The sequence below is a fragment of the Schistocerca americana genome, chromosome 1 (assembly GCF_021461395.2).
Source record: "Schistocerca americana isolate TAMUIC-IGC-003095 chromosome 1, iqSchAmer2.1, whole genome shotgun sequence".
Classification (NCBI taxonomy): domain Eukaryota; kingdom Metazoa; phylum Arthropoda; class Insecta; order Orthoptera; family Acrididae; genus Schistocerca; species Schistocerca americana.
The window spans coordinates 527,056,585-527,074,208 of record NC_060119.1 but is presented as its reverse complement, the minus strand read 5'-3'; the positions used below and the strand labels follow the sequence as shown (position 1 = coordinate 527,074,208).

Here is a 17,624-nt window from a genome sequence, read left to right as displayed (position 1 = left end):
TCGGATAATGGAACAGATATGAAACGATGCACCACTGAATAGAAAACTGCATGTTTGGTTGTGTGGATGCTGGGAGCTTGCAGGGATTACCTTATCAGTAGCAATATCTTTTTTCTGTAAATGCTAAGTACGTGTTTTCTTGTAGCTATATCTGTATTATGGTCCAAGAAATTTATAGAAGAGCTGCATTTTAAATTGAATTTTCTTATGTTGTGAGTTACTCTGGTGTTACCAATTCACAAACACAGTGCATCATCGACATATCTGAACCAGGCAGAGCTGGGGAAATTAGGCTACGTAAACGTTAGAGAAGCAATGGATTGAGGAAGATAGAATCGAATTTGTAATTTATGGTCAGTGAGCAAAAGCGCAGCACAGTTGCGTGACTGGCGCAAACGCATTGTCGTATCGTCTGCCTTGCTTTTTTCTTGTGTCTGCACAATGGAAACTCCGGAGTGCTTGCTTTTACAAAATCCTTGAGTACATTCACGATATACCAGCACACTCTAGGCACATCTTAAGTAATCTCGGCCTGTGATATTCGATGAGAGTGTGTTAAAATTGTATACGTGTGTGTGAATTCCTAAGGGACCAAATTGCTGAGGTCATCGGTCCCTAGACTTATACACTACTTAAACTAATTTAAACTAACTTACGCAAAGTACACGCCCACGCGCGAGGGAGGACTCGAACCTTCGCCAGGAGGGGCTGCGGAATTCGTGACATGGCGCCTCTAACCGCGTGGCCACTCCGCGTGGCTAAACTTGTATAACTGTCACACGTTGCCAAATATAGCTGCTTTGCAATAAGCTGTTCTGCTGGTGATACAGTGCCTTTCCGTTGAATATGTGAACTACTAGCCTCTAGAGTTCTTCGAATTGCCCCCATGTCATTCTGACAAAATTCTTTATAGAATGACATTTTCACTCTGCAGCGTAGTGTGCTCTGATGTGAAACTTCCTGGTAGATTAAAACTGTGTGCCTGACCGAGACTCGAACTCGAGACCTTGCCTTTCGCGGGCAAGCGCTCTGACAATTTTTTTTTTTTTTCGGTATGTTCGTTGCGTTTCGTCTGGCGGACGTCATAGGACTTCCGTTCAAGCTAATCATTGATTCCTTTACGCAGTTTTTTTATTACAGAGGGTCAGCGCTGTTCTGACCGAACGCGCTGAGCTACCGTCCCGGCTACCAACCGAGCTGCTGTCAAGCACGGCTCACAACCCGTCCTCACAGCTTCAATTCTGCCAGTACCTCATTGTTTAACTTCACAGAAGCTGCTCTGCGAAACTTGCAGACCTAACATTCCTGGAAGAAAGGGTATTGCGGAGACATGGTTTAGCCACAGCCTATGGGATGTTCCCAGAATGATATTTTCACTCTGCAGCGGAGTGTGCGCTGTTGTGAAACATGCAGAGCGCTTGCCCGCGAAAGGCTAGGTCCCGAGTTCGAGTCTCGGCCTGGCACACAGTTTTAATCTGCCAGGAAGTTTCAGAAGTCCTGATACCTTACCTGTCTTCAACACACAGTTCCTCCACAGCGGAATTATAAGCTTCATGGGACTGTATTTGTTACAAAAACTGTTTGGACCACATGGGTTTTTGGGTTGATTTTCGTGGTGCATCTTCACAAAAAAAAAATCCATTTTCTTTTCAGTAGTGGTAATATTAATAATAAACGCTAGATGTGAGTTCTTACAAGCGTTTGAATCTTATCAACATTTTGCAACACTTGGCCGTAGTTATTGAGTTTTACGAACTTTTAACAGTTACGAGTTTGCCAAACTTAAGAAGTTGTATGTTTTTTGTTTGTTGGAGTTAGTTTTCAGTGTGAAGCTATCTTAGTGGATGGAAGAGCTTCGTCCATATTGTTGGCTTCATACTGTAGCATTGCAACAGGTGTGGAAATGCCTGTATCCACAGAGGTACTATACGTTTAATGATTGAAGACCTGACACCCGTAGGCACCGTGAGAATTTTGACTATTTTATTTGCTTATTTATTTTGCGCATAGCAGTACACGTAAAATATGGTCAAGAATACATAAATACAAATAATACGTTGCAAACTGGTGTTATATCCTAATGTCCGGTCTCCTTGTCCAGTCAAGGCTTGAAGCTGTGGCCATGAAAAAGTCGTTTGGGTTTCCCAGGTAAGCTCACGTTACACTCCTCAGCAATATGTCGGGTGGTCTGTTTCGGAGCTTCAGAGTCGCAGCTTGGGATAGGCTAACTACCTAGCTTGTGCAGATTGTATACACACACTCCGTGTCCTGTTTGGATGCGATTTATATTCTTACACTCATGCAGTTCAAAGCCCTTGGATCTCTCTAGAGGATCAATACAATACTGCACTTCAGATGGAGCATTTGTAGTCCAGATTTCATGCCATTTGCTGTCAATGGTGAGGGTGCTATCAGCAAGCTGTTGGGCCTGTCGTAGGTGTGGGTTTCCGGAACGAAGTCTATTTGTTCTCAACCCAAGAATTTCTGCATGGATGGCAAGTCGAAGATTAGTCATTGTTTGGAACAGTCTTTCAGCAAGGGTTCTTTTCTTAGCAGAGGAGGAGCTATGTGGCTGAGTGTTGGAAGACGGCATAAGGGAGTAGTTCTTATGTAGACGGATGTTTTACTGAGGCGGGTGGCAATCTTATTTACCTGAGGACTATTCAGCCACAGAAGAGCACAATATTCAGCGGTAGAAAACACTATACTGAGTACCGAAGATTGAATCGTATCAGCTGATGCTTCTCAGTTAGTTCTAAGAGAGTCTGAATAGAGTTGTTTCGTGCGCTTAATTTCCAAATAGGTTCTTCTAGGTGCTTCCTGAAAAGTATCATCCTATGAAAAGTCATTCCAAGATGACGTGGGTAGCTCTGGTGGAAACATACTGTGTCGTTCTTATGGAAATAAATAAATAAAGACACACACCGTCTGGGTAATTTATTATGCTTAATCGTACTATCTGTTTCAACTCTTGCAATAGATCATCTTCAAATAAAAATATAATTACTGCGAGTCGCAGCCCGTCATGAGTTAGAAGCTTCGGCCAAAAACGCACGTTACTGCAGAGGTTTAACAAAGAGTATTTTGAAGTGTTCAAAATATGTACACTGAATTATTTTATTAGAAGTGATGAAATGCTTTGCAAGAAAAATAAGAAGAAAGAAGTAAATTATCCGACTGTCTTGCGCTAGAAAAATTTAAACTTCCGCCATCTATAGCTAATTCACATTTATCGATGTAAGCGGTTCTGTAAACACACGTACTGTGTATCGGGAGACTCTGGACGTACCACATCATCACTGGATGCGATGTTGATTTCTTTTATACGTAGTGTACGTAACGTAGTTTAACTCACGCAAATGACCGTAGAAACTGTATGATTTTAAAAGGGGAAATGCGACTGCGTGTTGCTAGGTTTTTAATTTAAACTACAGTATACTGTGACTTTCCAGTAAATAACAACCGGTAATGCAATTAAGTTCTCAGTTTATAATGACAGTTTCATGTGAATTTCTAATAATAAGCAGTATAATAGGATAAATAAAGTTCATCTGTGTGTGTGTAATATGAAACCTTTTGTTTGTAAGATGAAATTAATTACTGTAGATCGCTTTAAATCGTATTTCGCGTGTAAAGAGGGCAACGCAAGCTATATTTAGAATTATCCGTACTTGTGCATACAGAAATCAATGAAACCAGAGACTGGAGGAGAAATACGTGCTCTCATTAACATGTAATACTGTAACTGGCGATAGAATTGTAATCGTCCTCTCGGTTTGTTAATCCGGCTCCGATGTAAACGAAACCTTCAATCATTTGTGTAGCGTACGTGAATGAGTACATTAAGAAATTTTTGGATGAGTCAGAGCTTTTCAGTCATAATAAGAAAAGTGGTCTTCAGAAAACAGTTTTGATGAGTGTGCGGCGTATGTTGCAAGAGCACAAAGGGAGCTCAAGAGAGCGAAAGAGTACAGGATAATATTTTCATTTTCACGATAGAGACGGCCAATTTGATTTGAGCTGCACGCTATTTACCTGTCTGGTACTAATGTTAGTCTAACGTACACTTCTACCGCTAATGCTACACATGTACATTGTTACTGTCTAAGATACGCATGTCGAAACGAAACGACAAGTGATCATTTAATTTAGTGTTGAATGGGTCAAGTCGCTGTAATGGGTTAGAAAAGTAATTAATTTTCTCAGCAGATATTTCATTATATACCGTTTTCAAGAAAGACATTTTCATTTAAATAAATGCAACAGTTAATTTGTGTTTAAAATGGACAATTAAACACGCATACTTTAAAATTATCTGTTTTAAAATTCCTATCTAAAATAGGATTTGTCAACGAAAAACATTACATGTTTTGTTTTTAAAGTCGTTGTTGACTATTAGTACATTTAACTCCCGAAGAAGACCGGTGCATACTTTTGTTACTGCATAATTTGCTCAGGTCTGCATCAGTGTAGGGTTATATCGTGAATACTATTAGTCATTTTTAATTCTTAGCATTACTTTTACTTACCAAATTGTTGTTTCCGTAAATTGAACTATTATTAACGATATATTTCGACAGGAGGTAAAAGTATTCCTTGAAATTAAAGCGTTATGTTTAAGCATAAATTCGTTCTACAGTATTATACCGTAATTTAGTGAATGGAAATCTAAAGAGCAAGGTGCTACTCTAACATTTAGATCACCAAACTCAGCTGTACTTGGACAGGTCAGTGGGCAGGAGAACTGCTCACGATAGCTGGGCCCGGGTTCGAGTTCCGGTTCGGCACACAGTTTTAATCTGTCAGAAAGTTTGCAAAGAGTGGACACTCAGGTCCGGAAAATTTACAGCTCTTTTTGTATTCAGTATGTGATTTCCAGTTGAATTTTTTTTATCAGTGTGGAGACTCAGAAACTGAAGTTTTCTACCGGCTGCCGAGTCTCAGATTCACTTTACTAATCCCAGACTGAGAAAGAAATTTAGTAATGACCCTCCTGCCGTATCGACCATCTGAATTATTCCCGGACGACAGGCCGACAAGGATCAGAATTGGAAAGTTGATAACAGAATGGTAAAAAATGGAAGTTTCGTTAGAGGACAACCAGGTTGGCTTTAGGAAAGATACCAGGATGTCAACTGTGACATTGTGTTTGGTAATGGAACAAAAACTTAAGAAAATTCATTATCTTTCGACCTAGAAAAATCGCTCGAGAATATAAAGTAGTGCAAGATGATCAAAATTCTCAGGGAAACAGTGTGTCAGCTACAGAGTAATTTACAAATGGTTCAAACGGCTCTGAGCACTATGGGACTTAGCCGGCCGTGGTGGCCGTGCGGTTCTAGGTGCTGCAGTCCGGAACCGCGAGACTGCTACGGTCGCAGGTTCAAATCCTGCCTCGGGCATGGATGTGTGTGATGTCCTTAGGTTAGTAAGGTTTAAGTAGTTCTAAGTTCTAGGGGACTGATGACCTAAGATGTTAAGTCCCATAGCGCTCAGAGCCATTTGAACCATTTGAGCCACTATGGGACTTAACATCTGAGGTCATCCGTCCCCTAGACTTAGAACTACTTAAACCTAACTAACCTAAGGACATCACACACATCCATGCCCGAGGCAGGATTCGAACCGGCGACTGTAGCGGTCGCGCGGTTCCAGACTGTAGTGCCTAGAATCGCTCGGCTACCCCGCCGGCAGTAATTTACTAATTGTACAAGAAACAAGATGGAAAGATAAGATTACAAGGCCAAGGGCGACATCTTTGTACTAGATATGATTTAGACAGAGATGTAGTGTTTTTGCCCTGCTATTCAGTCAATATATATCGAAGAAGCAACACGGGAAATAAAAGATAGATTCAGGAGTGTGCTTAAAATTCAGGATGAAACGATATCAATGATAGTTTTCGCTGACGCAACTGCTAACCACAGTGAAGGCGAAGAAAAGTTACAGGACCTGTTAAATACAATCAGTACGCACTGTGAACTGAGAGTAAACAGAAGACAGACTAAAGTAGAGAGGGGTAACAGAAACGAGAAATGCGGTAAATTCTGGACCTCAAGATAGACGAGCTTAAGGACTCTGCTACCTTGTAATAAAACTAATAAATGACATACGAAGTAAGGACTACGTAGAAAGCAGACTATTTTAGGCAAAGAGGGCATTCCTGGTCAAAAGGAGCCTTCTAATACCAAACATCAGCCTTAATTTGAGGTTGCAAATTCTGAGACTCTACGTCTGGAGAATCGAATAGACTGAGATGTGGTACCATAGAACGATGCAGACGATTAGTTTGGATAATAAGAGATGAGGAGGTTCTCCGCAGAATCGGAGAGAGAAGCGGCTGTGGAAAGCAGTGACAATAAGGAAAAGGGAAAAAAAAAAAGAATTAAATGGAGAAAAGATAGCTCATAGGGAACTTCTTACATTGTGATAAACAAAACTTCTGTTTATATTTACAATGAGTTAACACGTTTAAACAAGAGCCTGTTGGTTGGCTTGGAATGTAAATTAGATATTAGTTATTCTAAATGGGAGTCTGAATGCAGTCACATGGTAGATTATAAATGTCCATCAGGCAGCTGAATTAGGTATCGATCCTTCTCAACAAGAGGGCCTCACTCACGGCAGGTAGGGCTCGTTGTTTGAAACCGCTCTGAAGTTGACTAGGATGCTGTAAATGCGTTCCCCGGCTCTCTAGGTCTCGATCAGGTGCATGTCCTGAGAGCATGAAAGAAAGTCAGTTGTAAAACGACTCACACTGGGCGATGATATATCTAGACAGTCCAAGCTGTCCAGACAGATAGTAGTAAGAAAGAAGCCTCTTGTGTGGACAGCTTCTGTTAATTGTTTGGACTCTCTTCTTTTGTACCTTCTCGCAAACCAGTTATTGTCAGTTTTACGCCATCGGTTAGAAATTGTATGTAATTCCGTCAATGGTAAAAGCTATTATAACTCGTTCAAATTTCTTATTTCCTTCAACGTCTCTTCCGCTTCCGCGTTTCGCTCGATTTCTACAGGGCGCCTAATAGTCTTATATCTTATCGTACAGAAAACGTGGAATGTGTCATACCTGGACTTTCAACGAAGCGTCTTCTGCCCGGATAAGTGCTCATCACAAGGCAGTTGCAAGAGGACGTTGAATGCAGGAAATGTCTCCAACTGTCCTAACGTCCAGAATGGTTTGCAGGTGCTCAGGAAGGAAACTTAAGTGGGCGATTATTTTATCGTTGCCTTGTCGTTGGATTTGTAGGGGTAGAGAAGGGGGGGGGGGACTCTTGGCTCCGTCGGTAAAAGTGGGACTCTCACAACAACGCCAGCATCACAATTTTCTTCACGTCACCGTTCCCCATTGTACTACTGTTATAGTTGAAGTTACAATCTCCTCTTTAAAAACTGCTTGAATTGGTTTTTTTTCAAACATGTTAACCAACGCTCAGAGAAAATGTAATTCTACTGAAAAGAAAGCGAAAGAACTTGTCCCCCTTCTAACAGCCGTGTACCGCAAGTCTCTAGAGGAACGGAAGGTTCCAAATGATTGGAAAAGAGCACAGGTAGTCCCAGTCTTCAAGAAGGGTCGTCGAGCAGATGCGCAAAACTATAGACCTATATCTCTGACGTCGATCTGTTGTAGAATTTTAGAACATGTTTTTTGCTCGCGTATCATGTCGTTTATGGAAACCCAGAATCTACTCTGTAGGAATCAACATGGATTCCGGAAACAGCGATCTTGTGAGACCCAACTCGCTTTATTTGTTCATGAGACCCAGAAAATATTAGATACAGGCTCCCAAGTAGATGCTATTTTCCTTGACTTCCGGAAGGCGTTCGATACAGTTCCGCACTGTCGCCTGATAAACAAAGTAAGAGCCTAAGGAATATCAGACCAGCTGCGTGGCTGGATTGAAGAGTTTTTAGCAAACAGAACACAGCATATTGTTATCAATGGAGAGACGTCTACAGACGTTAAAGTAACCTCTGGCGTGCCGCAGGGGAGTGTTATGGGACCATTGCTTTTCACAATATATATAAATGACCTAGTAGATAGTGTCGGAAATTCCATGCGGCTTTTCGCGGATGATGCTGTAGTATACAGAGAAGTTGCAGCATTAGAAAATTGTAGCGAAATGCAGGAAGATCTGCAGCGGATAGGTACTTGGTACAGGGAGTGGCAACTGACCCTTAACATAGACAAATGTAATGTATTTCGAATACATAGAAAGAAGGATCCTTTATTGTATGATTATATGATAGCGGAACAAACACTGGTAGCAGTTACTTCTGTAAAATATCTGGGAGTATGCGTGCGGAACGATTTGAAGTGGAATGATTATATAAAATTAATTGTTGGTACCAGGTTGAGATTCAGTGGGAGAGTCCTTAGAAAATGTAGTCCATCAACAAAGGAGGTGGCTTACAAAACACTCGTTCGACCTGTACTTGAGTATTGCTCATTAGTGTGGGATCCGTACCAGATCGGGTTGACGGACTAGATAGAGAAGATCCAAAGAAGAGCGGCGCGTTTCGTCATAGGGTTATTTGGTAACCGTGATAGCGTTACGGAGATGTTTAGCAAACTCAAGTGGCAGACTCTGCAAGAGAGGCGCTCTGCATCGCGGTGTAGCTTGCTCGCCAGGTTTCGAGAGGGTGCGTTTCTGGATGAGGTATCGAATATATTGCTTCCCCCTACTTATACCTCCCGAGGAGATCACGAATGTAAAATTAGAGAGATTCGAGCGCGCACGGAGGCTTTCAGACAGTCGTTCTTCCCGCGAACCATACGCGACTGGAACAGGAATGGGAGGTAATGACAGTGGCACGTAAAGTGCCCTCCGCCACACACCGTTGGGTGGCTTGCGGAGTATAAATGTAGATGTAGATGTAGAAAATTTCTTTAATAGTCCCTTCTCCTGGTGTATTTATGGACGAACTAATTAAGACTCTTTCATAATTAGAAACGAGGTCACCGGCTTTATGTATACCATAAAATAACGCATCCACCATGCGATCATTGTAGGTTGGGCTTTACAGTAACTGTTAATAATAATATATACAATAATTTTACTGTTATTAGTCACAATTCATTTCACTGCCATGTGGCGCAAGTATTTGACAGAAAATTAAAATTAAAAATGCCTTCAGTATCATAGACTTCGTTTTCTGTCGTGTTACATTACATAGAACATCAGATGCACTTTTTAGACAATAAAGTAAACAAATATGGGGTGTAGAATCTAATGAATGCAAGCAACATATTAAATAAGGATACAAATGACAAAAACAAAACACTATTTCGTAACAATTGTCATACATTTTGGAGGTCATTTTGTAAAGATGAATAAAAATGTCAATGTAGATATCTCCAGTGGTCGCATAAGCTTTCCGTATTATATAACATGCACATTATACACGCTTCAGTAAGGAACGCGTATTAAAAACATTAAGTATAAAGAACATAGATCAATGTAATTTTGGCAACAACGGCAGGAGCCATGTACTAAAATACTGTTTTATTTTTGTTTCCCGCTACTGCACACTGCCACAGGTTACCCTAAAGTCGTAAACGCAACACGTGCATGCCGTATTAATTCATATAAATCGAGCTGTTGAGGGAGGTGTAACCTCTGAAACGTGTTATGAAGATAAAATAAATTGCTACTGGGAAGAGTGGACTTATTTTATGTCCACTGCGCGTTTCAGAGATTTAGACCTTCCTTACCAGGTGACTTATGACTCGTAATGGTAAATTGATAATAGCGATCTCCCTCCCCCCTCCCCCCTCCAGCACACCAGGAAACTCACCTCATGGGTTGGTTTGTGTGCCTCCGTGATACAGATAACCTTGTCATTTAGGTGCAACCACGACGGAAGGGTATCTAAGGAGATTCCAAACAATCATGTGGTTCCTGAAGAAGGGCAGCAGGCTTGTGAGTAGTTACAGGGTTAGGTGGATGATTGATCTGGCCTTCTAAAGTCAGCCATATTTTATACATTAAGCCATTTTCAGGGGAAGGAAGATTAAGACACTGCTGCGCTGTGAACGGTTGAAACCAACGGGAAACTACAGCTTTATTTTTTCAAGAACACGCAGTTCCAATGTATGGTTAAATTATGATGGCATCATCTTGAGCAAAACGTTTCGCAGGTAAGATAGTTCCACATTCCGGGGGAGGGGGGGACTACTCAGGACGATGTCGTCACCAGGAAAAAAATTAAACTTCCGTTAAATGGGTTGGAGCGTGGAATAGTGCTTCACTTGACCGGGGAGAAAAGTTAGAGAATTTAAAAAGGGAAGCGGACAGGTTGAAGTTACATATAGTGGAATGAGTGAAGTGCGGCGATAGGAAGCATAGGTGGTATGATCGTGCGGGTACAGGGCTATAAATCTAAAATCAAACAGAATTAACGCAGGAGTAGGTTTAACAGTGAATACCAAAATAGGAATGAACAGTTTAGTGAAAGCACTGTCTTAGCCAAGATAGACGCAAAGCCAACACTCACCTTAGTAATACAAGTTTATATACCAACTAGCTCAGTAGATGATGTAACAATTGAAAGAATGTGTGATGCTATAAAAGCACTTGTTGCGATAGTTAAAGGAGAGGACAGTTTTGTTGTGATGGGGAACTGAAATTTGTTAGTAGGAAGAGGAAGAGAAGGAAAAAATAATAGGAGAATATCGACCGGGGAAAGGAAAGAAAGACGAAGTCGCCTAGTGGAAGTCTGCACAGAACATGTTATACTCATCGCTATCACTTGATTCAAGAATCATGAAAGAAGGCTGTGTACGTGGAAGACACTTGGAGACACTGGAGGGTTACATAATAGTAAGCCAGAGAATTTGGAACGATATTTTATACATTAAGATATTTACAGGGGAAGATGGGGACTCTGGCCACAATGTATTGGTTGCGAAATATAGATTAAAACTGAAGAAATTGCAAAATAGGTAGGAAATTAAGGAGAGGAAGCCTGGATAAGTTGAAAGAACCAGAGGTTACTGAGAGTTTCAGAGAAAGAATTAGGCAGCGCTTGATTGAAGCAGAGGTAAGAAATACGGAAGAATACGAATGGGTAGTTTGAGAGATATATTAGTCAAGGCAGCAGAGGATCTAGTAGGTAAGAAGACAAGGCCTAGTAGAAATCCTTGGATACTTGAAGAGGTACTGAATGTAATCGACGAAAATATTAAACACAATAATGCAGCAAGGAAAGTTGGCGAAAGGGAATACAGACGCCTTAGAAATGAGATTGGCAAAAAGTGCAAAATTGATAAGCTGTGTTGATTGCCGACTCCATGGAATGTTCTGTGCACCACGACCAGATAATGGATATAAATGGAAGGAGAACAGCATTGGTCGTATTTTTTTTTGTTTTATTATCCGCAAAATCGATTTTCGGTCACTTAGTGACCATCCTCAGTGCTGTAAGATACAATTGAAATTGTTAGGCACTGGTATTAACAAGCTTAGAGCGATTTTGCGGATAATAAAACAAAAAAAATACGACCAATGCTGTTCTCCTTCCATGTTAAGCTGTGGCTAGAGCATAAATGCAAGACTGAAGGACCATATATAACTAGAAATCGTCTATAGAATGACCTCTGGACACCTTTGGAGAAACGACACGAAAATTATGAATATTAAGAGCTCAGATGGCAGGCCAGTACTTAGCGGAAAAGGGAAAGCTGAAAACGTAAAGGAAAATATAGAAGTACCATTCGATAGAAATAAACTTGAAGACAGTGTTATAGAAAGGGAACAGGAAGTAGATGAAGATGAATGAAGGATATGATAACGGAACAGTTTGTTGGCCGGTCGGACAATTACGAGCTGAGTCAGCATAGAATAAGGCTAAGTAGTCCAGCCTGCAAAACCGACAAACTGATATTAGTGTTAGATCAACTTAGACAGTAACCACGTAAAAACACAAAAAAAATCACATCAACTTCCTGCATGTTTGTTCCTTTTCTTTTAAATGGCAGATACTTCAATAAGGTTATAAGACTTAAGCCCAAGCCATAATCAAAGATAACTGCAATAAAACTTATTTGTCCACACGACTGCGAAAATGTATATGTATATGCTGATATACTGACGGACATTTAAACAAGAGGTTAATATTAATCCGAGGTAATTACAGCAAGTTGCCTTCACAGATCCTGTACTTGGACAGCGTTAAGATTGAGTGCTCATTCAAATATTTCGTTGTATACAAATACTGCGCCTTACCAATATAAAGCAGTCATCAACAGTCCACAATGTCCGCTACATGAAAGCCGTCTCCATGTACGGCTAGGGCTAGCGGATACCCCATTCGATGTCCCAAGTGATTCTAAAAACAATTAAAAAAAGAGTTTAACAACTCGGCTCAATAATTGCACTGTATATCCCAGTAGAAGAAACTGCAAAAAGGTGGGAATTTAAGGAGATGGGACCTGGATAAACTGACTAAACCAGAGGTTGTACAGAGTTTCAGGGAGAGTATAAGGGAACAATTGACAGGAATGGGGGAAAGAAATACAGTAGAAGAAGAATGGGTAGCTCTGAAGGATGAAGTAGTGAAGGCAGAAGAGGATCAAGCAGGTAAAAAGACGAGAGTGGAAATCCTTGGGTAACAAGAAATATTGAATTTAATTGACGAAAGGAGCGAATATAAAAATGCAGTAAATGAAGCAGGCAAAAAGGAATACAAACGTCTCAAAAATGAGATCGGCAGGAAGTGCAAAATGGCTAAGCAGGGATGGCTGGAGGACAAATGTAAGGATGTAGAGGCTTATCTCACAAGGGGTACGATAGATACTGCCTACAGAAAAATTAAAGAGACCTTTGGAGAAAAGAGAACCACTTGCATCAATATCAAGAGCTCAGATGGAAACCCAGTTCTAAGCAAAGAAGGGAAAGCAGAAAGGTGGAAGGAGTATATAGAGGGTCTATACAACGGCGATGTACTTGAGGACAATATTATGGAAATGGAGGAGAATGTAGATGATGATGAAATGGGAGATACGATACTGCGTGAAGAGTTTGACAGAGCACTGAAAGACCTGGGTCGAAACAAGGCCCCGGGAGTAGACCACATTCCATTGGAACTATTGACGGCCTTGGGTGAGCCAGTCCTGACAAAACTCTACCATCTGGTGAGTGAGATGTATGAGACAGACTAAATACCCTCAGACTTCAAGAAGAACATAGTAATTCCAGTCCCAAGGAAAGCAGGTGTTGACAGATGTGAAAATTACCGAACTATCAGTTTAATAAGTCACGGCTGCAGAATAGTAACGCGAATTCTTTACAGCCGAATGAAAAAACTAGTAGAAACCGACCTCGGGAAAGATCAGTTTGGATTCCGTAGAAATATTGGAACACGTGAGGCAATACTGACCTTACGACTTACCTTAGAAGAAAGATTAAGGAAAGGCAAACCTACGTCTCTAGCATTTGTAGACTTAGAGAAAGCTTTTGACAATGTTGACTGGATTACTCTCTTTCAAATTCTAAAGATGGCAGGGGTAAAATACAGGGAACGAAAGGCTATTTACAATGTGTACAGAAACCAGATGGCAGTTACAAGAGTCGAGGGGCATGAAAGGGAAGCAGTGGTTGGGAAGGGAGTGAGAAAGGGTTGTAGCCTCTCTCCGATGTTATTCAATCTGTATATTGAGCGAGCAGTAAAGGAAACAAAAGAAAAATTCGGAGTAGGTATTAAAATCCATGGAGAATAAATAAAAACTTTGAGGTTTGCCGATGACATTGTAATTCTGTCAGAGACAGCAAAGGACTTGGAAGAGCAGTTGAACGGAATGGACAGTGTCTTGAAAGGAGGATATAAGATGAACATCAACAAAGCAAAATGAGGATAATGGAACGTAGTCAAATTACGTCGGTTATGCTGCGGGAATTAGATTAGGAAATGAGACACTTAAAGTAGTAAAGGAGTTTTGCTATTTTGGGAGCAAAATAAATGATGATGGTCGAAGTAGAGAGGATATAAAATGTAGACTGGCAATGGGAAGGAAAGCGTTTGTGAAGAAGAGAAATTTGTTAACATCGAGTATAGATTTAAGTGTCAGGAAATCGTTTCTGGAAGTATTTGTATGGATTATAGCCATGTATGGAAATGAAACGTGGAGCATAAATAGTTTGGACAAGAAGAGAATAGAAGCTTTCGAAATGTGATGCTACAGAAGAATGTTGAAGATTAGGTGGGTTGATGATGTAAGTAATGAGGAGGTATTGAATAGGATTGAGGAGAAGAGAAGTTTGTGGCACAACTTGACAAGAAGAAGGGACCAGTTGGAAGGATATGTTCTGAGGCATCAAGGGATCACAAATTTAGCATTGGAGGGCAGTGTGGAGGGTAAAAATCGGAGACCAAGAGATGAATACACTATGCAGATTCAGAAGGATGTAGGTTGCAGTAAGTACTGGGAGATGAAGAAGCTTGCACAGGATGGGGTAGCATGGAGAGCTGCATTAAACCAGCCTCAGGATTGAAGACAACAACAACAACAACAACAGCAACAACATCCCAGTAGGACTCCTATTAGTTGGACCTCTTCACAGATCCACCAAAAAACAATATCACAAGCCACTCAAACAATATTAAAAGCAGTCACTGTGCAGCAACAGGGATGAATTTTAAGTCATCAGGGTCACACAGAATACAGTTGCGGCCAGAAGACGCAATCACGTCTTCCACTGAGACGACCTACCGACCAACCAACGGTCGTTCCCGATGAAATCACAGGCAATGGAAAAGGTTGCAAGTGAAGTGCCAACTGACAACTTGCCACAAGAGGTCACTTTGACGGATGGGGACACAATGGACGGCGGTGGCACCAAATTTCTGATGGAAAACAAATAGCCATCAGCCTCTCGCAGAACGGAGTCTGTGGTCGCTTCCCACCTAATCGGACAATAGTCGTCCCGACTGCTTACGCTCGGAGCCCCAACTTTCTCCCAGCGCTGTCCAAAAGAGACACGCACACCGCGAAAATTCGGCACATCGGCAGCGGCGCGGCGGCAGGGCCACCGGACGAACACAAGCGAAACCAAGCAGCGGAAGTCTCCCAGAAGAGAAATCGAGAGGAGGCGACACGTGTCAAGCAGTAAAACAGGCCACCCAATTTAATTTTATGTTGTGTGATATCATGCGCCGAAGATGCAGACAATAAAGGAGCAAAATTTGGAAACTTATGTAGAGTAAAGAACAGCCATTTTAGAAACATGACGTAAAAAATTACACAAATTAAGGTATAAACAATGGGCGTCTCCACAAAACTCTAAGGGAGCGACTCATGGCTCATTTCCAGACAAGAAAGTAAGATATAGCAGTGCCAATGAGTTTTCCGGGGGCTGCGATAGGCTGTAGCAGAATAGATAGATCATGAAACGTTAGGAAGGATTTAAACCTACTGAGTGCAAGAAACAAAATGTAAAACAAAGTAAGAAATGGGTTTGAACATATCGAGAGAGTGAACAGTGGTAGGTGACCATACAAAGTCAGAAATTATACTCTGTGTTATGATGACGACGAACGAAGCGTCGCCAATGTGAATGACTGCTGGGCAATGCAAAATAGAAACATACAAATCTCTTCTTTGCATATGTAGCAGGTTTGTCAGTGAAGTCTATAAGGAGCTGGCTGCATGGTCTGGGTCTACAACGACTAAAATAAGTAGAAGTCGTTGGTAAAAAATAATATATTGTACTTAACTGGTGGTACAGGAGACTTCATAGTCAGGAGGAATATAATTACAAACAGAGAGATATAGAGGCATCACATAGGCCATACTTTAACTAAGCGCCTTGTTAGAGGTTGCTTCCTATCAGCTGAAGGCTATACTACTTTCCTACTTGGAAGAGTGGACGAGCGCTCGCTAGAGACTTGTCATAAGCCGCGGAACGGTGCTAGTCTCGACTCGCGGGTCCGGCGATACTAGTATGGACCGCGGTCGATAACTGACAAGTGTGGTATCGAACGCTGATACCACACACTGTTAGGCCGAAGAAGCCTAGGAAGACGAAGGAAGAAAAGGGGTATCGTAACAGGAGGAGGTTGAATACTTTAAGTGCAGAAGAAGGAGGTCTTACGTTCGCTGAACCGGTGATGGCTCAAATGGCTCTGAGCACTATGGGACTCAACTGCTGTGGTCATCAGTCCCCGAGAACGTAGAACTACTTAAACCTAACTAACCTAAGGACATTACATACACCCATGCCCGAAGCAGGATTCGAACCTGTGACCGTAGCAGCAGCGCGGGCCCGGACTGGAGCGCCTAGAACCGCACAGCCACCGCGGCCGGCAACCGGTGATCTACGAAACATCTGACGACGATATTTATAGTTGCTAACTATCCTATCTTCTTGCACAAGGAGGTCGTAATCTAACTCTGTAAGATCTTACATACTGAAAGGAACGCTCAAACATATTAAAATATTCTGAGGTGTTGAAATATTGGTTCAAATGGCTCTGAGCACTATGGAACTTAACAGCTATGATCATCAGTCCCCTAGAACTTAGAACTACTTAAACCTAAGTAACCTAAGGACAGCACACAACACCCAGTCATCACGAGGCAGAGAAAATCCCTAACCCCGCCGGGAATCGAACCCGCGAACCCGGGCGTGGGAAGCGAGAACGCTGCCGCACGACCACGGGCTGCGGACTGTTGAAATATTGGTAAAATGTTTGGATGTGAGGTCCGCCAGTTATGCAAATCACCGTTTGTTTCAGCACCACTTTGCCATCATCAGTGGGTTTTCGTTTTTTTATTTGTTCTTTACATTTGGTGTGCATTAACTTTCTGGATCACTTTTGTGTTAATTACTACAAGCAGCTTGTGATGTTTTCGTGTGGCAAGCGCTTCCATTCTCCACATCATGCTGAGATGTTGTGATGCACACGTAACTATAACAAGTACTTTCCACAAATAGCGTAGTAAAATACTTTTTCACTACTCCAGAACACTGTGTGTTGATTGAGAATCCAGTTTGCGGTGTGAACTACTTTATTGTAGTCTCTCATAGACTGATAAAACCGGTTTCGATCCCTGCAGGTACATCGTCAGAGTAATAATGGGCAAAAAATTTGTATATAAAATTTTTATAAGAACCCCGTGCTACTGCCTTACTAAGTTTGAAACTCTTAGTACTAGAAATTAAGATCACGGCACCCAGATTAATAACAAATGGCCTGAGGCATTATCACAGAAGCATTTGCAAAGTATAGTGGCCGGCCGGAGTGGCCGTGCGGTTCTAGGCGCTACAGTGTGGAACCGAGCGACCGCTACGGTCGCAGGTTCGAATCCTGCCTCGGGCATGGATGTGTGTGATGTCCTTAGGTTAGTTAGGTTTAAGTAGTTCTAAGTTCTAGGGGACTGATGACCTCAGAAGTTAAGTCGCATAGTGCTCAGAGTCAAAGTATAGTGCCCCATGTAGTCTAGAAAGCTTTAATACGCGTTCCAAGGTGCGATGAGGAGCACTACTGACGCAACCACCAACGGAAGTCAGACTTATTAAAACCCGTTGTTACTGATAACTTAGGTTCGGAGAGCGCCAGACGTCTCGAAAATAAAAGTGTTATGAAAGTAATGGTGAGGAAGTCCAACAGGGGCTATAAGAAGA

General features: G+C 41.7%; 1 protein-coding gene across 1 annotated transcript in view; it reads left to right on the top strand.

Annotated features, from left to right (window-relative positions):
• The window catches only part of LOC124571027 (sodium- and chloride-dependent glycine transporter 1-like), a 282,388-nt gene that overhangs the window by 188,749 nt on the left and 76,015 nt on the right, over window positions 1–17,624 (top strand). The gene's annotated exons all lie outside the window — the stretch shown is intronic.